At 41.0% G+C, this 24,745-nt stretch overlaps 1 protein-coding gene across 8 annotated transcripts in view; it reads left to right on the plus strand.

The window, feature by feature from the left end:
* Window positions 1-24,745, plus strand: part of NRXN3 (neurexin 3) — a 938,203-nt gene that overhangs the window by 594,343 nt on the left and 319,115 nt on the right. The window lies entirely within an intron of this gene.

Raw genomic sequence — 24,745 nt, forward strand, 5'->3', positions numbered from 1 at the left:
TCCCTCCCAGCCTGCTTTTCCTGTAGCTATTCCTGCTGGGAGTCCTTTGGGGCTGGGGCAGGCTGAGTCCTCAGTTGGGCACAATAGGGGCTGTCTCATGGTCCTTGGGTATTGCTGCAACTGGCAGGGCTGGTGCTGCTAATGATTAATAACTGCTAACTGAGCTTCGCATGGGTGGTACTTGACAGATGGTCTTACTGTTTGGCATAGCACTACTTCCCTTCCCTTGTTGGGGCCTGAATATTTTGCTTGCTTTTTGGGTTGAAGGTAAACACTGGAAGCAGGAAATGGACATGCTGATAGGATGCTGTCACGTCTGCCTGCAGAGTGGCCACACATATCCACCCTGACCAGCAGCATGCCAGTCCTGAGTCCTTGGTTCTGCTGTGTAGGGCTGTCCCGCAGTGCCCCAGGCTCCCACTCCCATGCCGCCAGGCACCTGCAGCCTGTCCTGCAGTGCTCCCTGCTCCCTGCACTCTCCGGCAGCTCTGCAGAGTACCTCCTGTTGTTGTAGACTTGCTCTGCTGGTGTTCACTTTTGACTCCCAGTATCTCTTCCTGGCTCCTTTCCTGAGCCTACATACTCCCCAGCACACCTCAGCTCTTTCCTGGAAAGGCCATCATGTTCTGTGCCATTTAACCCTTTCCTGCTGCTGATTCAGCCCTGCTGGCATACCCTTCCCAGCACCCACTGCAGATACATGCCATGCGGCATTCCCACCTGCTCTCCTGGTGCTCTCCTGTCCTTGTGCCTCTCCCACCAGAGCATCTTCTCCCTCCTTCCTGACTCCAGTTCTTCTGATGCTGACCCTGTGTGGGTGTTTTTTTAGCTGAGTGCTCTATGATGAAAGGGAATGGTGAAGGTTGGTGCATAGGTCACTTGTGAGGAGAGGAGGGAAGGATGTTTCAAAATGTGATAGTGGCAAGCCCTGACATAAACGGCAGGTGATGGTTTGCGAGAGAGTCCATCGCCTTTTTTCTGGTCAAGAAATGATGGTTCTTTTCTCCTTGATGACTTTTCCATCTGCCCTGAAAACCCAGTAAAGTCTCATTTAAGAGCCCTGTGCAAAAGCTGTTATCAACTTCAGCAAGAGACAGGCATTTTTCTGTGTCCTCATTGCAGTAAGGAATTGACGGAAATTGAGAGTTCTGGAGCTCAGGCCAGCACATAAGCCAGCAGGAGAGTTTTTTTTCCTTTCCTAATCATGCCATGTAGCAGAACTGGCATGGAAGCTGCCTTTGGCCACGAGTAAGGGGAAGAGAGAGAGAGGGAAAAAAAAGACCACATAGACAGCTGGTCCTGTAAACACACGCGTGTTTTATTTGTGTGTTCCCTTTCTCTGTTGCATGACAGAGGCCCTTTGGAATTTGGATCTGTGACAGTATTAAGGACTCAGAACCCTGCGAGGCGGTACAGTTTCTGTGCTCATTGGGTTTTGATTCTTTTTCTTTGCTAGAGGGAAATAAAGCATTCAGGCTAAGCCCTGCCCTACCATGTGGCCCCGTACTCACTGATTTCAGAGGGAGTGGGTTCAGGCCCCCCCACCCACTGTACTGCCTTCCAGCTCTGCAGTATGACTACTGGTACTCAGTGCTGTATTGCGTTGTGCTCTTTTCCTAACACATCTCAGTAGATCTCTGTCTGTTTAAAGTGGTGTATCAGTGTCCAGAACAGTGGAAAAGTAAACGTCTCCCCAGCAATGAACACTTGTTTGGAGTCTGTTTGAAATCAGCAGAAAACCTCGTGGCTTTGCTTGAACAGGAGCGGGCACAGGCGTGCAGTTATTGCAGTGCTGGCATTAGAAGAATTAATTCTGCACCCACTGGGGTGCTGCTTGCTGATAGTTGAGCTGCAACTTGCAAACATTTGGACAGCTGTAACTCACTGCCAGCAGGTAACAAATCCACAAAGGCTCTGTGGGTCAGAAGGAATCAGTTTTCTGTGAGAGGGCTTTCCCAGACTGACAGACTCTTGCTCCCCAGAGAGAATGAAGGGAAAGCCATAACTCCTCTTTTTTTTTTTTTTTTTTTTCTGAAGCACTTTTGGGGGCAGAGGAATGAATGCAGCCTAGCCATGGAACAAACTTTGGAGTGTGTTTATTGCAAGTCCCCATGTGCTGTATCTTCCTTTCCCCTTTGGCTGTGCAGCACCCTGCTGGGTCAGCTGCTGTATCAGAGCCTGCAGCAGTGGACTTCACAGCCCCTCTCCACATCCTCATCGCCTCAGCTGCTGAATAATGCATGCCTCTGGGTTGACAGATAAAATAAAGAGATTTGTGCATGTTTTATTTTAGAGATGAATTAATTAATTTGATTGCTTCTTTCCTCCTCCAGCCATATTTTCTGGCCCTCCTTGATGGGCAGGGGTGCAGGGGTGCAGAGAGGTGAGGCGCGGCATGATGCCTGCTGCAGCCTGTGCCAGCCTCTACAACACAGCTGTGCGAGGGCAACTGTGGGAGCAATAGGGGATGTTGGGAACATTTCTCTTTTGGTTTTTGCAGAGCTGAGGCTTGCTTAGGTGGTTGAACGATTCCCAGCAAAAAGTGAAAAGTTGTGATGAGGACTGGTAGTGAGCAGTCACCATATCTTGTAGGTGTAATTGGAGGCCTTTGTCAGTTTTCAGGAGTCCTCTCACCTATATGAAGCGTTTCTGTCTCTTATGTCATTTTTAACATTAGCACATGAGAACAAACACTTGGACAAATCTAGGAGGGTTTCTATGAAATAGGGAAGTATTCTGCAAACCAATGTTAAAGCCACACATAAGCCTGTGCACTCTCTTTACAATACATATATGCTACTCCTTTCTGCTCCTGTAAAATGACCTATTCCTGAAGCGTCTTTGTTGCTCCAATCCTGCCTCTATTGTACAGTGGAAAACTAATTCCCCATCCCCAGCACTGCCTGTTCCCAGGTGCCAAGCAGGACCTTCCATGTTCACCTACCATCAGGAGATTACTTTGAGCAATGGCTGTAGCTTTAACAAAAGGAAAGAAATCATCCTATACAGAACAGCCAGTGATCCAATAAAATTAACTTCATTCAGAGCTTAAATTAGGGTTGCAGTTCAGTTCTGCAGAAGTGAAAAGCCAGAAGCCTGCTCTCTGTAGCCGGTCCATAACAGCAGTGAAGCCTGCATTTTTGTGAAGACAAGTGATTCTGTATCCTGGGTATTCAGTTTCCCTTCCTCAGAACCATTAACAATGGCTAATATTTTTAAAGAAAGGTAAGGTCTGTAAATTCTCTCAAGCTGACTGCTCGGAAATGGAAGCATCCGAACTCACTGTCCCTTGTATCTTGACTAACTGACCACAATTCATCTTTGCTTCCCAGGAGCTTTTCTGAGAAAGCACAGGATTTGATAGTTACAGTTATGCAAAGGCTGCTTCCTCAGAATGAGTCTTTTATTTGACTGATGATTTGCATGAAACAAATGGGGTGCCTTGACTTCTCATTCTGCTGTCTCACAGAGTGCTCTGTATTAGCTGTTCCCAACCGGGAACAGCTTGTGGTGTTCTGTACAAGTGAAGCTTAAATCTGTTCACCTGTACTCGATCCTGTGATCACATCCCAGTGATCTTATGAGCTCTGGGACAAGAGAAGCCTAACGCTAATGCTGAACCCTGTCACACTGACTTAATATGGGTTTCTGTGCCCTTTGAAACATTGCTCAAACTGGTGCTACTGAAAGTGATGTTTCTTGGGAAATGTTCAAAGAACCATTCTGATACATACTTAGTGCTTACTCAGTACCTCGTGGTACCTTTTGCATAAGTGGGAATTTTAATCCTGAGTCAGATCAAGATTTTCTTCCTCCTATTTCTTTGGTGTTTTCTTCCTTCCTTCCTTCCTTCCTTCCTTCCTTCCTTCCTTCCTTCCTTCCTTCCTTCCTTCCTTCCTTCCTTCCTTCCTTCCTTCCTTCCTTCCTTCCTTCCTTCCTTCCTTCCTTCCTTCCTTCCTTCCTTCCTTCCTTCCTTCCTTCCTTCCTTTTTCTTCCTTCCTTCCTTTTTCTTCCTTCCTTCCTTTTTCTTCCTTCCTTCCTTTTTCTTCCTTCCTTCCTTTTTCTTCCTTCCTTCCTTTTTCTTCCTTCCTTCCTTTTTCTTCCTTCCTTCCTTTTTCTTCCTTCCTTCCTTTTTCTTCCTTCCTTCCTTCCTTCCTTCCTTCCTTCCTTCCTTCCTTCCTTCCTTCCTTCCTTCCTTCCTTCCTTCCTTCCTTCCTTCCTTCCTTCCTTCCTTCCTTCCTTCCTTCCTTCCTTCCTTCCTTCCTTCCTTCCTTCCTTCAATTTAGACTGAAGTGAAAATCCTTCTTCACTTTATTTCTGCCTTTGGATAATGCAGCCCTGACTTCTCAAGCAAATGTCACATTCTGCTGCAGAGGTGACTGTGTTTCAAAGACAGATGAAGGATCCTGCTGTATACTTTATATGGGCATTGAAGTTGTAAAGAATACTGGGATATGTGACTGAAGCTACACAGTCAGTACTCTGCAGGATGAGAATGGCACTTTTTATGGTATTCTTGCATTTGAAAAAAGGATAAGACAATTTTCTTAAGGATACTGGCCAGTTTTTCTTCTTCTTCTTCTTCTTCTTTTTTTTTTTTTTTTTTTTTTTTCCCTCTCTTTTGTTGTAGCATTAAAATACCTGCTTGAAAAATGTTATGATGGTCACTAGGTTACTGCACACTGTGCTCTTGGAAGCCTCACATTCCTGACACAAGTCTTACCAGAAGCAGGAAAAAGCACCTGGGTGACATAAGGCATGAATCCATGAATCTTGAAGAGGACAGGATAGTCTCCAGCTGGAGGTGAGAAGTTTGGTAGTTTGTCACACAGGAGGTACCTGCACAAAGAACTGGAGTTTGTAAGTGCAAGAAACCTCAGTTTTGTCTGGGAGGTGCAGTGGATGACTGCCTTTGTGTTTTCTGTTTCTGTATGCTGTGACTTTAGACTGGCTCCCTGTGCAGCTGCTCAGGATGATAGCCTTATGCTGCTTGGCAGATAGTTTTTGGTTTTGTATTTCTGTTGTTCTGGTGGTCTTTGGTCTTTGTGAAAGGTCACTTGCACTAAAGAGAAAAAGGAGATTTTCCTGTCTTCTGTGTAACCTGTATACATGAGACTGCACACTGCTGACCAGTGGCTCAGGCTTGGTGTGTGACCTTGGTGAAACACTGCCTTTCTCTGTGGCTTGTTTTCTTCATCCATGGCAGGACAGGAGTGGTTTTCCCCTAGGTGAGATGAGCAGTGCCAGTGCACAGTTGTGTTTTGAGATCCCTGGCAGCAAGCTGCAGAAGCATATGAAATCTTAATATTTCTCTTGTGCTTTAGATGTTAAAGCAACTTAAAAGAGCAGCCTGCATTGTTCTCTGCTTGAAGGACAGACAAGACACTCACGTGCTCTGGACATTGGGCCCAGCACCATCTTCCCCCTTGGCTTACAGCCCACCTGGGCTCCAGCACCAGTTGCCGCTGTTGGTGCTTCTGAAGAAGTCAGCTGCTGGAGCCAGGGGCAGCAATCTGCCACGGCTTCCTCGCCATCACCAATTACTTCTCTTGTGCTCTCTTTGCATGTGTTTGTGTTGCTTTTGCACATTAAAACATAACTGCATATACCCCTGAGTGACTTTCCCCCAAACTATGAATTTAAAGTACTTCCGACACTGTCTTTTAGAATTTGAATATAATTATATGCTTTGGGTGTAAATTGTGGTTTTTGCTACATAAGAAACTAATGGAAATGATCTGCCTGTTCCTGTAGTTTACAGATTATACGCTTTAGATCTGGGGATGTATATTTAGGCTGCTTTTCTGTATGGTATATTAAAATGAAAATGAAGTTGGTGTGAGATACAGTGGTTGCTAAGCACGAATAGCAGGCTGATAAAGGATATTACTAAACGGAGCCAGTGCTAAGGTTTACTTTATCATCTCCTTACTTTTGCACCTTTCATCTCTTTGCATTCTTGATGATGGAGAGGAGGAGGGGAGAAAGTATTTCACAGACTATAGCAATCCATGTGTTGCGGAAGCTCAAGGGACAAAGTGAATGAATCAGAAAGACATAAGATGCTGCTAAAAAAAGACCCTCTGCTTATTCTGCAAATACCACATGGTAAAGAATCAGTGAAGACTTTGTTATCTGGAAAGCTTAGGAGAAGAGTACCACCAGGCTGCTTATCCCCAGGTCAGGGTCCATGTAACAGCTGTGGAGTGTGTCAGTCTCCATTCTATCCTTGGAACCGGTTCTATGGATTTAGGACAGATACAGTGTATCTTCATCCAGCAGATGAAATGATTGGAAGAGGACAGGAGATGAAGTTTGCTTTTATTGTCTAACAGTTTGATCTTTAACATCATGCTGGATGACAGCAATCAATTGCTGGGACCTGTTTGGCGCACCCTTTGGTTCCCTGCTCACCTGCTGCTCTGCCCGGTGAGTGTTTTCCTGACTCTCAGCGTTGGCTGGATCCTGCAGCTACAGCAGCCTTCTGCTCCCACTCCATCTGCTTTGCTTAATGACCCCAGCCAGTGGAGACGGTGCAGCGATGCGATGTCTGGAAATGTTTCTATTTAGCTGGTGCTGCAGGTTTGCTGTTTCAGTACCAGATGTTTCAGTGCAAAATTGCACTCCCCCGTTGGTGAAGCTTCCAGCCATACTATGAGGGCAAAGCAGCTGAGCATAGAAATTTCCTTAATAGTGTTGGGAAGGCTGTTATGGGTTGGTCAGGGGAGAGAGCACAGCAGACAACAAGCACACTGGTCATTGAAAGTGTTTCTCCTTAGCTACAGAGCATACTTACAGTTTGTAGGGAAGCCAAAGCGCCAGTGTTTTATTAATATCAAAAAAATATTAGCACTGCTCGTTTTGTCATTCAGGAACACTGTCTTAAGCATGTAATTGTGCTACCAGATATTCCAAGATAGTTTGAGATCTGCCTGCCTTCTGCAGGGCAATAGAACACACTTGACTAAAATAAGATTTGGCACAAAATTGTTGAAGAAACACATGTGTTTGGAAAGAAAGAAAGAAAGAGAGAAAGAGAGAAAGAGAGAAAGAAAGAGAGAAAGAAGGAAGGAAAGAAAGAAAGAAAGAAAGAAAGAAAAAGAAAGAAAGAAAGAAAGAAAGAAAGAAAGAAAGAAAGAAAGAAAGAAAGAAAGAAAGAAAGAAAGAAAGAAAGAAGGAAAGAAAGAAGGAAAGAAAGAAGGAAAGAAGGAAAGAAAGAAAGAAGGAAAGAAAGAAAGAAAGAAAGAAAGAAAGAAAGAAAGAAAGAAAGAAAGAAAGAAAGAAAGAAAGAAAGAAAGAAAGAAAGAAAGAAAGAAAGAAAGAAAGAAAGAAAGAAGGAAAGAAGGAAAGAAGGAAAGGTTGAGTAATTTCAATCCTGTTAATCCACTTTCAGGCTACATAGAGAATTAGTTCTGTCAAGGGCTCCACCTGACAGTCTGTACTGGGAAGGTTTTGTCTGTGTGGCTGAACACTCAGAAATCTACATATTTGTTGCAGTAAAACATCTCAGCTACTTGTACTCCATCTTTTCTAACTTCCTAGGGTTATGATGATCATTTGAGATAATTTCACTCCCAAAACTTTTGAAGCTGCCATGAACTCATAAATATTGACACATTTTCTGGCTTAAAAGTGCTGTGGATCTTTTAATACCCGGTGAGGTGAAGGTGGTAGTAGGTGTGTTCTTGTTTTACTTACCTCTATTACACTTTCCCCACATTCTTATTATTCTGCTGATAATTATGATGTCCTAGGATTTCACAGAGGAGTTTGTGGACCAATAACCGCTGAGTGCAGTGTTAAGAAATGCTGGTGGCCTGGACAGGACATAGAGAAATCTTAAATTTATATGGCTTATATCTAGAGTTACCTGTCTCCTTAACCTCTCCGTAGGACTGCATAACCTGCTGCTTTCTCAGTGTTGTTTGTTTTTTTGCAGTTAGATAATGAATGCCAAAGATATTCCAAGTTTCCCTGATGTCTCTCCCCTGTCTGCAGTCCAACATATTTCTATCAGTGCAGGTTTGCAAGATACTGATGGCTTTGAATGCCTTTTCACTTTTTATTATCTCACCACAGTCTGCTCTCCTTCCTGTGCCCTCATGCATTCAGAGGCAGTTCATTAGAGGCAAGGAAAAGGCAAAGAAATTAATTTTCCTTGAGAAATATATTCAGCACCTAAAAGGGCTTAAAGAAGAGAAACAACAAACATTTTTAACTATTTGTTTTTAATTTTTAATTTTTATTTTTATTTTTTTGCTATGCTTGTATTCAGAGAAAAGAAACATCTGTGCCCTGCAAGCATTCCTTTACTTGGTGATTTTCTGACACGTGGCAATGTGAGCGTGCCACGCTTGCAGGAGCTTGGAACAAAGTAAGGTGGTGGGAGTGTTTGTCCTTCAGAACAAGTAGATGTTTACTGGCTTAGGAAAAAAAGGATGTGTCACATAAGTAAAGATCCAGGTGGCAAATCCTGCCCAGATGAATGCTAGTAGTGTATATTTAAGCTTATTTCGTTTCAGACAATTGTTATCCCAGACAGGTTATTTTATACTTAGCAAGCCATAGACTTAGGCTACTTTTCCTGTCCAGTCATTAGGCAAAAATACACCAGCAAAATGAGCGGCCTCCTCTACTGGACTGATCAATACTTGATAGCTGGTTTACAGAAATGGTGAAATCATGAGCCCTTTTGGATTCCTTGGGGAGAACTGCTATTTGCCATTGATGTCACTGAAGACAAATCTCATTTTGTGACAGAGAGTGCTGAAAAGGTTTTTCCTGGGCAGCAGTAGTGGGCAGAACTGAAGACAAGAACCCCCAGAAGTTTTCTCCAGCTCTGCTGTTGCCTTACCACAGCATACTGGATAGTGAATTTTCAGGCTGTATCATACATTTCAGAGTGTTCCAGTTTCCTTCTGCTGTAGTGCAGAAATGTGATATGATCCTGACATAACCCCTCTGAAAGGAAAAGCACTGTATTGTTATTGTTCTCTCCCAACACAGGAAGGGGATTTTCGAACTTCAGCCAGACTATTTTGTACTTTGAATCTTGGGAACATCACGATGTTACAGCTGCGTCTTTCCCTGAAGTGCTGGGAATTCATCCCTGTGGCACCCTAAGAAGGATAAGTATCTTCTCATGTAGGCAGTTCTACAAAGAATTATTAATCCTCACCCCAACAGTAGAGTGTCAGAAATATGGGAAATGCCTGGATTGCGTGGTTGAATGCAGTGTTGTTTTTTTTCCAGTTATTTCTTCCTGAGATCACGTGATCCTCAGCTGTTAGTGATGATTTCATTTACCGATTCCAGAACTTTGGGGAACTTTTGGAGAGATGCATAGAGCTGCCCACATCATTCCAGCCTCTATTTTCAGTGTTCCCTAATCACTCTCCTCTTTCTGTCACAGGTTAGATCATCTCTGCAACTGTTCAATTTGTTCATTTTATCAAACATTGTGAACTACGTTATCCGGGTGATTTCAGTTGGCAAAGGAAAGAACAGAGCAGGGAAATAAGAGGAGGAAGATGGAAATTAAGGTGAAGTGTAAAGCAGTCAAGGGTACAATTCCCATTCTTTCTTTTTCTTTAATCAAGAGTAAAAGAGGCAAAGATTATCAGAAGAACCAGTAAAAATCTAAGTAGATCTCAACAAAAGACACAGACAATTTAAAGTTGGAGGAAGAAGTAGATTAAGGAAAGGAAATGAAAGAGGAGTTTAATTGCTCAGCAGGATGATTGCCTTGTTGGTCTGAGCTGAAGATGTTTAGAGTGCTCTGCAGAAGTCTATAGATCCTGCACCTCGACCTTTAGAGCCCTGATGGTCGCTATATGGTAGTCTTTTAGCCACGTGATTTTCATTTTGCTTTGTACCTAAACTTCACAGTATTGCATTAGTTTTATAAGCCCAGCTTATTGTGATGGTTGAAACACTCATGTTGCCTATTAACTTATTTATTAACCATTATCTGTCTTATTGCCAATATCTAGAGCAAGATACTAATACATGTAATTTATTACCAACTGGTGTAAGGAGTCAAAGCAATTTTGAAAGTGTTTTCTGTGGAGGGTGAAGAGGTGGTTCTGCTGCTCTCAGACTTGGAAAAGCCACGCAGTGCTTCACCTGTGTTACTCAGCATGTCACTGGGGATGGGGCTGCACTGCAGGGTGTAGTGGAGCCAGGCTGCCTCTGGCCTGCCTATGCTCCAGTGTTACGTATTAGGAGATAGGAGCAGTCCTCTTTAAGTGCTGTGTCTGGAGAGCAGACGTTTCTGTTGTAGCATCCCTGCATGTGTGCATAGGGATATCTGTAGTATTTCTCCTCAGGGAAGCTTGCTTCACTTCAGAAGCCATGTCTGGCTTTTACATTTCTGTTGAGGTTTAGAATTATGTGTAATTCATGTCCATAGGGAAGCTGAGTACAAATTCAGGAGAAAGCTAGGGGCTGTATATGTAGAACATTTCCCCCTGAACAGTGAGTTTAGACAAAGCAGTTGCATCTGTAGGAGCAATTTGATTCTTCTAAGTTGTTCCACAGCTCAAGCAGTCATAAAACGGCGACACTTTTCTACAGCCTTTGCAGATTTCCTGTTGGATTCAAGGGCACTTTCTAGACAACCTCCCTCAGTCTCTGGCCTTGATGTAGCTGAACTGGATTGAGTTTGCAGAAATCCTATCTAGTCAAGAACTTTAAAATATGGCAATGAAAATCATTACCTTGCTGTGATATTACAATGCAACATCATCATCATTTTATGGTGCAGTGCTATTGATTTCAGTTTATAATTATTAAAAATATAATTATTAGCAATGTAAAATTAACTAGTTATCATTGTTTATAGGATCTTCATATAAAAAAAGCACAGTGGATGGGTTCTGTAAAAGGTGAGATCGCTGTTTTTTTGCTGCTGGTTCATTCTGAGACACTGAGAGTGAGGAAGATGTTTCACTGAAGAAAGATCAGAACTGCCACAGTCACTCCAAAAGAGTTTGTAGGAAGGTTTTAGGATCCTGCTGCGCAGGTCTGGGCCCTGTAAATTCACAGACAAGACTGTAGCTGTAAGAAAATCATTTGGAGTCTTACAGTCTACAGTCTTGTGGGCTACGGTGCTGGAGTAGCAGAGATTCAGGAACTAAAAAAGATTTTTGGTTTAAATTACAGTTGAGTCATGCTCTCTGTTGGTAATCTCTGAGGACAAGACTTGGAAAATGTACAAGTAAATGTAGAAATTCACTGATGAAGAAATCCTGCATTAGAATTAATGTAAGTAAGGGGCTAAACTGTCCCAGAATGCTGAGCTGCAGATAAACTCACAGCACAATCAATGATACGTCAGCACCAATTTTGGTTAGATGTTGATATGCAATTAGAAGAGACATACCAACCTGAAGGAAGAAATTAATCGCACAAGATGATAAGAATTGCCATGTACATTGGTCCATCTGGTCTGGTATTCTGTCTCTGGCAATGGCCACTGCCAGATGCTACAGATGGATGCAAATAATCTCTTTGATGTGTTTAATTGTATATCCCAAGGGAGGGTTGTTAGGTTTTTTTTTTTTTGTTTTTTTTTTTCAGTTTGACCTCACAAATGATTATCATCCTATTCTGTAAAGAATGGAGAAGGAGACTTACTGCAATTTTATCCAGTTATAATAATTTCACTTGTCATTCTTATTAATGTCTATTTCTTATGAAGATTTTTCCTTTGCTATTTTATCAAAACATAGCTACTTACAGCATCATAACAGTGATAGAGGGCAAGCAACCAATTTTTTTTCGTATTCTAAGATGAGAAAATGGGGCATAGAGAGAGAAGACAGTTTTCTGAATCAGAAACTGTTGCCACACTTAAACTACCTGAATTCTGCTGAAGTCCTTGGGTTACTGTTTTTGTCACATGACTCCAGACCATCGAGGTTCCTAATCAGTAGTCTTCTGCAGTTAATGGAGTTTAGATATCTGAATGTGGTTGTTCAGGGAATCAAACTCGTCACTAGAACCTGCCACTGGTGCTGTCCTGTCCACTACACTGTTCACATTACATTTGCTTTGTGGTATGGCTATATTTTTATCTTGTATTTCCTTGCAAAAGAATGTCACAGGGAAAGGAGGCACATATGTAGTGTCACGCTACCAAGAAGTGCTCAGCATCATCTGTGTACTGCTCATTTAATCCAGATGTATACTTCAACTCCAGCGTGTCTCAGTTGCTTGTCATTTATTGTTTGTGAGCAAGCATATGTACATTGGGTATTCCTGGAAGATCTTATTCACTGTGCATGCATTTTAGCACAAGCCTGTGCATGAGCAAAACTAGAATTGTGAACCACATGCACACAACCCTCCAGCTTCCTCAGCCAGAATTTCCAGGTAGAAGAATAAGATGTCTTCTGGGAAATCTGTGCACATGGCAGTCATACCTCTTTCTCTTCCTGATAGAAACTCACATCAGTGAGTTCAGAGGATTGGAAATACAATGTGTGTGCATTGTTAGAGAGAGAATTTGCATTACTCTGCAGAAAAGCTGGATTTGTGTGAACTTCTGTGTAATATAAACAACCTTAGTCTTGCTAAATGCTGCCAGAAGTATCTTCTCTTCTGCCTCTAAATTGTATAAAGTTAAGCCTGTTGTGTCCATTTTCAAACAACAGTTGCCATGTACTCACAATGTTTCAGTTGCAGTCTATGGTGCATAAAATTAAGTCCTTTCTATTCAGTGTTTTCTTCTAAACTAATGTAAGCCTCCCGGAGAGCTTCTTTCAGATAAGAACATCCCATAGGGACAGAGGTAGAGTGATCTAAGCAATGAATATGAAAGTAACAACTTCTGAATATGTCTCCTATTTTGACCCGACCTTTTCCTATAGCTAAAGCAGAGCTCTATGTCTTCATTCTGTATACTTGCAAGTAGTAATGAAGTGCTTGTATATTTCCTAGAGGTTTGGGAGGTTTTTGTCATTATAAGCCAGAATACATTTGGCACAAAAACAGAATCTGGTCTGCTGGCACAGTGCTCACAGATGGCTAGAGGTGCCCTTGTCAGCACAGTCTGTACCTGCATGACCAAACAAGTAGCTGTGATCTGCAGATCTCAGATTCAGCCTCAATTGTAGTAGTATGCAGAGCATTTGTGCACATTTTGCCAGCCATAGATGAAAATATTGATCTTTCATGTTTATCTAGCAATTGGCAGACTCAGCAGCAAAAAATAAATAGATAGATAGACAGATAGATAGATAGATAGATAGATAATAAGCTAATGCTTGGGAACATCTTGCCTGGGCAGGAAGGACTTACCTCAGTTGTTGTAATTTATGATGTAATTTGGGTAGGGTATAGATGATGAAGGGCTATCCTCCTGTCTAGTGTATTCAGTATTTCTTTCTTTGTCACTCAATGAAATGTGTCAGATGTGTCCAAAGAAGGGCATCAAAGATGGTGAAAGGTCTAGAGGGTAAGACATGAGGATTGGCTGAGGTCATTTGATTGTCCAGCCCAGAAAAGAGGAAGTTGAGCAGGGGCCTCATGGCGGCCTACAGCCCCTCAAGAGGGGAACGAAGGGGCAGCCCTGATCTCTGCTCTCTGGTGACAGCAAAAGATTCAAGTGAAAGGCATGGAGCTGCATCAGGGGAAGGTCAGGTTGGGTGTTAGGAAAAGGTACTTCACTAGAGGGTGTTTGAGCATGGAACAGACTCCCCAAGACAGTGGTCACTGCCCTGATGTGCCAGAGTTCAACAAGAGATTGGACAGTAGTCTCAGAAGTATGGTCTGAATTTTGGATGGTCCTTTGTGGAGCCAGGAGATACTCTCAAGAATCTTTGTAGGTCTTTTCTCTAGAACATCAATGGGAATGTTCTGTGATTCTATGAAATGAGACTAACTCTGGTAAGTTGAGAATGTTGAAAGTTCTGAGCTTGCAATTCCAGGGAATTCAGAGAGAATTGCTCCAAGTATCTTCTTTCAATATCTACTTCTCAAGGGATATAGATAGCTTGTATCTCTATGTGAGACATCTGAGTATCTCACAGAAAATTACTATAATACCACTGTTTTTCTATACAAAAATGTACCCATTGTATACATTTGCTCATGACTTAAAACCATGAGGAGGACTTTGAACAGAAAATTATGGGAAAAAATAAAATAATTTGAAGTTGTTTTTTCATAATTAATTCCTTCCCTAAAATGTCTGTAGCCCTCAATCTACTCCCACAACAGTTTTACTGAATTAATTACCAGAAATAAAATTAATTCAATAAAACCAAGGCACAGACAGCCTGATTTGTGTAGTGACCACAGTATTACATCACAATAGAACCATTCAAAGCCTTGCATTTAACTCTTGTGGTCCACAATATGGTGTCCTTCATCCAGCACTGCAAAAAGCCTCACGAAATCTTAGCCAGTGAGTCCAGAAAGCTGTCCTGTACCATGGTAAGCTAGCACAAACCTTCAGCAAGTAGAATTATCCTGTTAATAGTGGAAAAACTGCCTGCATGCAGCTTTAAATATTGCTCTTTCAGATCTTATCTTTGTTTTGTATTTTATTCTTCAATGCTAGTTGGACTACTTAAGACAAACTTTGTTTGATTTTCTTGATTGTAACAATTTCATTAGAAGAATTTCAGTCTTTGGCATTTTTAAATTTTTTTATTTATTAAACTATTTATTAATTAATCTTTATAAACAAAATGTTTTTAATGAAACTTGAGACCTTACTGTTAACTGCCTAAACTTTTTAGAAAAACGAATTTAGAAAAATTCCTATAAATAGCTGAGTTCTGATGAATTACCTTTCAGAGGAAAATTCTCAGCCAGTGCTAGTTGTAAAAAGATTTGGATACAAATGCAAACATAAACACACATCTATGCCATTAGAACCATTCTGAAAGCCTGGGTTACATGAGCATTAATTCATTTAGAAGGCTCCCAAAATAGTTGCTGTTATTCCTCCTTTACTTGATACAGGGTGGCTTGTGCAGTGAAAGAAATGAGAAATATCTGTGAGTATTATCTGTAGATGACTGGGTTCCTCAAGCCAATAATTTGAATTGTTCTCAGGATTTTAGCCTTCAAACTAAACACATGTTACAAAGTGACTCTGATGCTAGGATTTTAATTGAAGAAGAATTTTAATCGAAGAATTTTTAAAGTGAAAACTGTGTAAGTGGGATTCTGAGAAAATGCATTCAGAGGCTCTGCAGTGTCATGTATCAGTTACAAGTTCATGTTATTTTTTTAACTGTCACTATGAAACAAACCCAATCCTATAAGTTTTTCCAGTTGCTGATTGTGGACTTCTCCAAGAGTTGTTGATCCTGAGAGTATTTCACTGTGTACTTCTACACTGATTCTGCACCAGGAAATCAAAGTCTATAAGCTGCTACTGGAGAAAGCCTGAGTCGTGGCTCAATCCTACCTTCACTGCTAGATACTATACCATATTTCTCCAGTGAATAAACATAAGTAAATATAAAGTCCAAACAATTCACTGTTAAGGCAATATGTTGTTTAAGATAAACAGTATAATAAGTTAATGCAGTGCTTTATTCAGGCAAATGTAATAGTAACATCTGCATAAATGAATAATCCTTAGATGTATTTACATGTTACAATTTACCTAATCTTGATGCTTTAAAATTTCTCAGTGGCAGTTATAGAATAGATTATTTGATTTTGAGGGAATATAGACATGTGGCACATGACTTAGTCTTCATTTTGCAAGATTTCTGTCTATTTCTCTTACCAAACTGTTTTTTTTTAACTAATGTCACACATAGCTGTGTGATGGGAATCTGGAAGATAGTGGAGTCTGAATCTGTTCTGGATATTCAATTTTCTGGCATTGTAATCTAAGTTAAATGAGTTTCTTCCCCTCTACAGAAATTACAATAATGATCCAGATTTGTAAAGCCTTTTGAGATAAATAATAATTTTGATTATTCAGAAATCAAGTATTATTGTAAGTAAGTCTACACATAAAAAGAATGATGTTTGTTTTTGGATTTGAGAGCAGCCCTGAAAGCAACGCCCCCTATTTTATTATGTTGGCCCACAGCATCTGAAGCAAATGTTGGTGTTATGGGAATAGACGTTGAATCTTCCCAAGAGTATTTCATTATGTGTTGCTGCCATGTGACAAAGGGCAGAAGTGGGGCAGTCTGACAATATGGTGTCTGACGTGGGAGTGTGTATGAAGCAAAAGTGTGCCACTGAATTTCTCATGTGGAAATAATTGCATTCATTGACTTTCATTGATGCTTGCTGAATGTTTATGGAGAACAAACTGGATGTGAGCACAGTGAGGTGATGGGGGGTTGTTTCAGCAGTGTCAACAGTGGGCCACCTCCACTGGTACAGGTTTTTATATGTATGGCATGAAGGCTCTTGTTCATTGCTGGCAAAAATGTGTAGCTAATGGTAGCGACTGCTGAAAAATAGTCTTTTTCAGCTTTATCAAATAGTGCTGTTGTGCTCTTTGTATTTGTTGTAGTTTTCATGGAAATAAATAGGAGGTATTACATTCTGAGTGACCTACATATATATTATATATAGAATGGAGCCCTCGATTTTACCTTTAATTTACCTTTCCTCAAAAAGCTTATACTGGAAACGTAATCCTCTGCATTGTGTGGTTATTGGACTAGGTATTTGAGGGTATTTTTAAAGTGGACATTCATTAACATTATGATCTTATCCAGTTCCATATTTAATCTATATTGAGCTGCCTAGATGTTATTCATATTCCCCTACCACCAGCAAGTCAAGGTCTTGAGGAAATAGACTTGATGCATTCTGCTTATCCCCGATAGTTCATCATCCGAGATAACACAGGGTTGTCTTCAGACTGCAATCTCATCAGGCAGGCTCAGATAGCATCTCACTTGACTTTTTTTTTTTTGCTTATTCCATTAACACTACTGTCCTAGAGATTTGGGTTGCTCAACTTTACCATGCTGGCAATAGAAAGTGATTAACATGGAATAGAGCCATGGCTGGCTCCATTAAACATGACAACCTTTTTAGTTGTTGCACTGAACCTCTATGAGGCTGTGCTCCCAGAGAGCATTTAAACAAGAGGGAGAGGAGGGATCACCGTGCAATGCCTTTTGTGACAGCTATGTGCTACTACAATAAAATTTTAAAACATCTTATTTCATGTCTCAAGAAAGGTTTTATTTTCTCCCATTTAGTTGTTAATTTTCCTTACAGTTATTCACTAGCATTGGCATGTTGAAGGTAGAAGGCAGATAGGATCTCAGTTCTTGCTTCAACAGCTTAAAAAGCCCTGGAAAGAGACCCAAGCAGTTACCCACTGATGTGTGTGTGCAGCAGCAGTTCTTGTCTTTGTGTGGTCAGAACCATTAGCATTTCTGAGTATCTTCTTGCAAAGCATACGTGAGTAAAGCTTAAGAGTGCAAAGTGTCCGTAAGCTGTATAGTTCATGATTTGTACATAAAATTGTGGCACATAAATAGCTAGCTCTTGAGAAACATTGGTTGGTAGGTTTGTAGGTAGGAAGGTTGGTGGGCTGGTAGTCTGTGAAAAATTTAGACTCTGTTGTGTCCATATTTGAAAGGGAATGAATGTCAGCCTCAGTACTGTGCTTGTATTTGCAGAAAAAGAAGAAAGGGAGAGGGCAAGCAAGGAATGAGTTAACTGCCTTTCTGTAGCACTGTGCTGGAAAATATTTTTCAACTTATCCTTTAAATATAGAGGTTTTGATGCTTTTGCTGTTTCACGTGGTTCAGAATGGATGTTTTTCATGTTCTAAGGGTTTTTACTGCAGTTATAACCATTTTGATAACAGTTCCAATAGTATTTTTGATAAAGGAATTAGCATTTAAGATGTTGCAAAAATGAAAAATGTTGAAAAGTAAAATATTGCAGTTTTTAAAAGACCATTTTTCAATTTATGAAGCCTTTAGTTTGAAGACATAAAAGCAACTATATTATCTAAGAAAATCTGCACCAGAATGCTGCCAAAAGAAGTAGGGGCTGGGAGGGGAGGAAGAGCAGCATTCTGCAGTTAGAGCACAGAATCACACAGTATCAGAGAATGTTAGGGATTGGAAGAAGCCTTGAAAGATCATCTTGTCCAATCCCCCCTGCCAAAGCAGGAACACCTAGATGAGGTGTTTAAAATTAGCACATTATGTTACTGCCCCAAAATGCTGTTAGTTCAGATACAAAAGGAATGTACTGTTTTTGATCCTCGTTATACCGACATAAATTTGAACTGGTCTGCTGCCTTTAATAAGGATCTTGCAGGTTAGTGTTGATATCAGTAACAACAGAATGTGGGCCCACATTTTACTTGTGAATAAAATCTTTGTAAGTAGATAAATGAGTTTTAGAAGTCTGCTTAGAGTGTTATTTTTATTTCTTCTTCTAGTGCAGCAGACTTTTGCTGCATTCATCCATGTGGCAGTAGGGCAGTGCCCTGGGTCAGAAGGTGGAGGAAGGAGACCAACTGGGGCAGGCTGGGGCGACAGCTTCTCTGTGACTCAGACAGGCTCATTTTGGCAAATATACAGGCTGTACATTCCGTTAGGACAAAAATATGAACAGATGAGGTGATAGCCCCTCTCCATTTTACTTCATGTTGACTCTGGTGTTAATATTTTAAGCTACAAAAGATAACTTCTCAGTAGGTATCAATATGTTGACTCATTCTACTTAGTGACTGTGGCAGAGTTATGCCAGCTTATACCCAGTGGGCATCTGACACCCTCTCTCTGTTCTTTATCTGCTTCAGGTGTATATAAAAAAAAAAAAAAAAAAAAAAAAAAAAAAAAAAAAGAGGAGAGAGAGAGAAACAGATTGCATATGATCTAATTTCTTCCCTGGTCCATCCGGTGTGTCAGCAGTTCCATGACAGAATCCAAAGGAAGCTGTGATTTGGAAAAGTAATACATTGAATAAACTGTAATGCTACACTGAGACTCCAAGCAGTTTGTCCCTCCCCACAGATCTTAATAAAAAATCTTATTTTGTAACTCAAAAGAGAAAAAGATCAAAAGCCAGGTAGAACATTCCTCACAGACCTGGAGAAATACTGCATTTATGGATGAACTCACAATGGAGCAGGGGATCTGGAATCATTAAGAAACAATGTTAGGTATGCTAAATCTCTCAAATTCTACTTTGAACTGTTGTTTCCTTCTTCAGTCTGACTGTGACCCAGAAGATGGTTGGGAGGGCTATGCAGTGCAGGGACCATTGACAAGGCAGCATGACAGGTCTTTTACTGCTGCTAATAAAAGTGCTGTTTCAAGGCTTATCCCTAGAAATGAGGATGAGACCTAAGAAGTAAGAAAGCACATCTTCTCAAATTTGACCAGAGCAGATTGCAGCTAATAGCATTGTTGTGGCTGTAATGGTGTTAGTATGTACCTGTGCAAGGCTAGTAAATTACCTGATATAATTATGGCAGGCTAGCCTTGAGGCTGAAATCATGCCTGCTTGTTCTAACTGCATCAGTTCTATTAAACTGCATTAATTTTCTCTCATGGCAGGTTTTGCTGTCCTGTCAATGAGGAATAGCTACTACTGTGGGCACATACTGGACTATATGGATCTAGGTTTCATCTGAAGTGGCCATTTATGGCGTTTCAGCAATGAGCTCACAACTCTCAGTAATCACAAGCAGGTTCTCAATTGTGGAGTCATTTTTGTTGTTAGGCAAAACACTAGAAATCTTCTTTAGTCATTGTCCCTGAAGTTGTCCATTGCTTTCTCAAGATTCTGGGATGTTAGCTGCTGGCTGTGTCTCAATTCTGTTATTTTTAGCCTGGCTTCTTAAATTCTTCTTGCAGGCTTATGTAGATACTGATTTACTCTTAATTTCCTGGCCCACTTTGTTCCCTTGTGCTTTTGTGAACTGTTCATCAGCTTTCAGGCCCCATGACAGAGGGAGTCACACCTCAGGGCAAAGCAGTAAGCATAGAATCAAGCTACCACTGAATTCTTTTGATGCAACTACTGAGTAATATGGGTTTGATTCAGGTGGTATAACTGAAAGCAAGGTGGTATAACTGAACAAGCAAAGGTTTTCTAAAGGTAGTGCCTTCTTCACCCTGTTATTCAAGGGATAGAGCAGGATTGCTCTAAGGTTGGGAATTAGTGAGAGAGTTCTCTTTCAGTCCTCCAGGTAGCTGATAAAACTGGCACAAATGCAGGAAAGCTTTTAGGGAGGTGTCAAGTGTGGGAATGCAGTCTGCTGGATAATACGCTGCACTTGGGCTTTGGGATTAGAAGATACCACTGCCAACGTTTTAATGCAGTAGCTAAAACTCTCAGGTTTAAAAGATTAATACCATTTATTTGCTTCATTTCCTCCCACCCTGCACCCCCAAAGCAAAACTTCCCTCATCAGCATGTAGCTCCTGCTGAGCCAGCTGGCTTCCTTTTTTTTTTTTTTCTTTTTTTTCTTTTTTTTTTTCTCCTCCTTTACATTTTTTTTTTTATTTTTTTATTTTTTTTTTTATTTTTCCTATATTGAAAAAGCCTGAGAAGAAAAAAAAAAAAAAGACTGAGCAAAGCTCAGGTAAGGGGGAGTTGGACACGCTTTTGAAATTGATTTAACTCTTTATTTCAAATATTCCTCATTTTCCTGCTGGTGTGCTGAGGGTAGCAGTGATTTTTTTCTGCAGCAAATTTAATGCTCTGTGTATTTGCAGAGGAGGGAGAGCACAGCAGTTTTTTCTTTAGGGCTGCACAACACAACAGATGTGAAAGCAGGAGTCTTTGTAAGGCTGCAGGACTTGTGTGAACTGTGCAGGGATAGAGGGAAGGAAGGGGCTCCTCCTCTGGGTCAGCTTTGATGCTCGGAGCAGGGCACAGATGGCAGTGCAGAGAGCAGAGGGGCTGCGAAATCACCCCAGGAATCTGCTTTACTTCTGCCTGAGACCATTTTAACCGTGTATCATCAGTATTTCCCGTGTGTTTTAGGTGTGATAGGTGTGTTTTACAGAGTTCAGAGTATATATAAATGGGGCTGAAGTATTTCTCATTTCTACCACGCCTGATAGAAAATGTTTCTTCTGCATGGTATTTGAACAAGTCACTCATTTAGCTGTTAAGGGATTTTGATTTCTTTGCTACTCATTCAGCTAACAGAATCCTTTTGTATGGCATGAAGATTTGTGAGGCTGAGGTCAAGCTGTGAAGTTTATTTGGTACTTTGAAATTACCAATGGTCTCAAGAATTTTTTTCTAGATGCAAGAGGTGAGTGATTCATACTTTATTATGTGACTAGTGGCGGGTTAAAATCCCAATTGCTGTCTCCAGTTACAGAACTGAGATACATACTAGCGTATAAAGATTTATGATAGTGTAACTAGAAGCAAGTACAAGTGGGATAAATTATTTTTATTCTCAATTTCACAGCTGTTTATGTGTCTAGAGCCATCTAAAACGATCCTACTAAAAATAGACAGTATCATTAATTCCATTTCATTGGAAATTGAGTTTCATAAGGAAACAAAGTATCATAAGATTACTGAGGCCTGGAGGGAAGAAGTATCTCATCCAGGTGCACAAAGCAATTGTGTTACAGAACAAGCAGAACCCAGGAGCTATGACATGTCCCCAGTTTACTATACTGAGCTGTAAGTAAATGGTAGCAGTGACAAAATCCTTCTTAGATGGTGGTTCTGGATATTTTCAGATTTACACCTTCAAGCTTCAGTTGAGTAAGCTATCAAAGCACTTGATAACCTGTAGCCAACTTCTGTATTCTGTTAAATTTCCTAGATAGCTACACTGATCAGCACTCCAGAAATACCTTAGCTAGATAAGAAGCTATATCGTATTTTATTTTTGTTACACCAAGAGCTCAGCTGATAGGATGTAATAATGAAGTGTATGCCAAATCATTGTGATGAGTGACATTCAAGAAATGTCAGTCTGTGGCCTCTGAATTGATTCTGAGACCAAAAATATGTAGGACAAGTGAATCTGCAGTACCTGGGGTGTCATTAGTGCTGACCTTTGATTTAAAATTCCAAGTTCTTTAAATTACCAAAGTGGATGCTGTGTTTTCCTCTTTGAGGAAAGGGAATCCTATGCAGTGGATCTTCCACCACTTTTCATTTTCAATGATTTTGGGTGTAGATTTGTCTTAGAAGTGCTGTCCCACATGGTTAACAGAATCCTGTTATAGTAGGTTTCTCTGGAATATTTGGCAGCATTTGTCTTTCTTCATCCAATCTAGTCTTTCCTACTCAAATTCCTTCCCAGCTCTTCCCCTTGTTTTTCATTTTCCGTGTCCTTGCATATGTCTGTGCCTTACAGTTGGGGCTTTATCTAGCCAAACATATTTAGCTGTATGTAGGAACTGCATTGCTTTTTATTTATTTATTTTTAAAGACTCCCTTAGAGAACTTGGCTTCTCTGTGATAAAATGCTACCTCTACTTGTCCTCTTGATGAGGGAAAAGAGGGAAGGATAACCTTCTCTTCCTGACAAGCAACTTATATTTAGCTGAAGAGCAATATAACCCAGATCTCTGGGCTTCTGGAGATAGGCAGATGAGGATCCTATTGGCCAGAGTCCAGATCTAGCCCAGACCCATAGCTGACTATCTCTTGATTGTAACAGCCATGTCAGTCCATGATAAATGTTTAGCATCCCCTTCTTTCAGAGGCAGGAAGGGATGGAGAGATGGAAAAAAAAAAAAAAAAAAAAAAAAAGGTGTGAGAGTCCTGTTTCGTCCTTTCCATCTTTTCGTATTGCTTCCACATAGAAACTAAACTCCAGCCCCTTGAGCACCTTGAAGGATTAAATGCTGATCAAAGGCAGGTTTAACCATATCCCCAGGACAAGCTGCTTAGACACCAGGCAGCACAAGCTCTGGGTTAGCATGGGAACCAGAAAAGCAGAATAAATTAACAATTATCATTTCAACGGGAGCAGAGCAGAGTTTTGGAAGAGAAGACACTGGGAAGTTTGGGGGGGGTTGGGGGGTTGGGCAGCAGCAGAGTATGGGGGATACAGATGGAAATGAAGTCAACATTTATCTCATACGTATAGCCTGGAGACATACTCTCCCTCTGATCTTGGCTGATTGCTGGCATCTGCTGCCACATGCTGCCTTTTCCCTCCTTAGGTTTGGCTTTCAAGAATAATAGCATTAGTGGCATTAGATAGGAGTTTGTGTTATTAGATGAAACCTAAGGGAGGAAGAAATCTTTGGGGGATAAGTTAACAGACCCCTCAGCTATCCAGATTGGCACTCAGCCCTTCCATTCCTGTCCCCTCTGTTCCAGCTCAGCTTTTTATGAGGTTGCAAAATGTTGAATATCTTATTCATCTGTTTATTTTGTAGCACTTTCCCCTACTGAGTTCTGCATTTGCAGTTTCTGGCTTGGATGTAATCAGAGCACATGCTTCGGCTTTGAGACTTCCTAGCATTGGCAAAATCTGGGGAGAAAGGTGCACTGACTGTTAACGTTTATAAGCGGAGGAGATACTGAAAAAGAGATTACTTGGCTTTGAGAACAGATGAGATAGACTACTTAACTGTTAGTGCTAGGACTATGAAGGATGAGACATCAAATGATCAGCATGTAGTTTTCAAAGTCTTCGGTAAGATGGGACCAAAGGGCCAGCAAGTCACTTAGAGAGTTTGTTCTTTGAACAAAGCCTATATCCTACTATTACTTCTTGCCACTGTGCTGTAGATCCTAGTGGAGCCCTACATTCTCTTGAAGGAATAACAGCTGCTAGTGTAAGACTCTAAATTGAGTTGTCTCCTTTTTACAGAAGGAGAGATGAATTAACCCTTCCCTCCTTTGCTTGAAGCCTAGCTCCAAACCTTTTGGCAACTGTGGGCATGGTGACAGGCTTGTGTTGCCATGAAAAGCAGGATTGGGCAGAGGGAGGGCATATAAAGGGAGTCTCCTCTTAACCTGAAGTAGAATTAAAGCAGAGAGAGAATTCCTGTTTGAAATTCCAGTTCGCTCCCTGCCCTCATGGATGTACCTCAGAGGAATATTCTGGCTCTAGCAGAGGGATAATCAAATTGCACGCTTCAAGTCTAATCACTGAAGAGGTCAGGAAGGAGTCTCTCACCTCTCCCTATGGTGTCTAGTGCTGCTGGATGAGCCCATGCTGCAAGCTCTTCTAACTCCCTGTCTGGAGTTCAGAGAGAGAAGGCAAGATCTGATGGACCATCAGTCCAATTTGGTATGTACACCCAATGTTCTTCTGAAAAATCAGCAGAACCTCTCTTGCACACTGGAGTGGCACTGGCAGAAGACTCTAGCTCTCTGTTCTGCTACAATATATATATAATGTGAGCAGCATGAGCAGCAGAAGTCTTTCAGAAAGGTATATCTTTATTTGTACTAAATAATGAAAGGAATTCCTTATGAGTGAATAAACCTGCCAGAAGGATTCAACTTGCTCACTAAAACTTTTCCTTTGCTATGAGGCTGCAGTGCTGCATAGATTAGAAACTAATTTGCTATAACATTACCAGTCCTTTACAAAAAGAACCTAAAGAAATTTACCATTTTATCTTACTTGTCCTTCCTGACAAGCACCACACTTTTTTTTTTTGGCCCCCTGGATACTTTTGTCTGAATGATTTGTCATAGGAACCAGCAAGGCTTAATGTGGCTGGTATGAAGAATGATTTACTGGCCCACCAAAGGCTTGGAAAACAAAGTGTCCAAGAGACTAAATGATCTTAGTTTCTGATGCTTTTTCTATTCCTGAAGTACTGGAAATATA

Source organism: Phasianus colchicus, chromosome 5 (genome assembly GCF_987193195.1).
Source record: "Phasianus colchicus chromosome 5, bPhaCol1.hap1.1, whole genome shotgun sequence".
Taxonomy (NCBI): Eukaryota; Metazoa; Chordata; class Aves; order Galliformes; family Phasianidae; genus Phasianus; species Phasianus colchicus.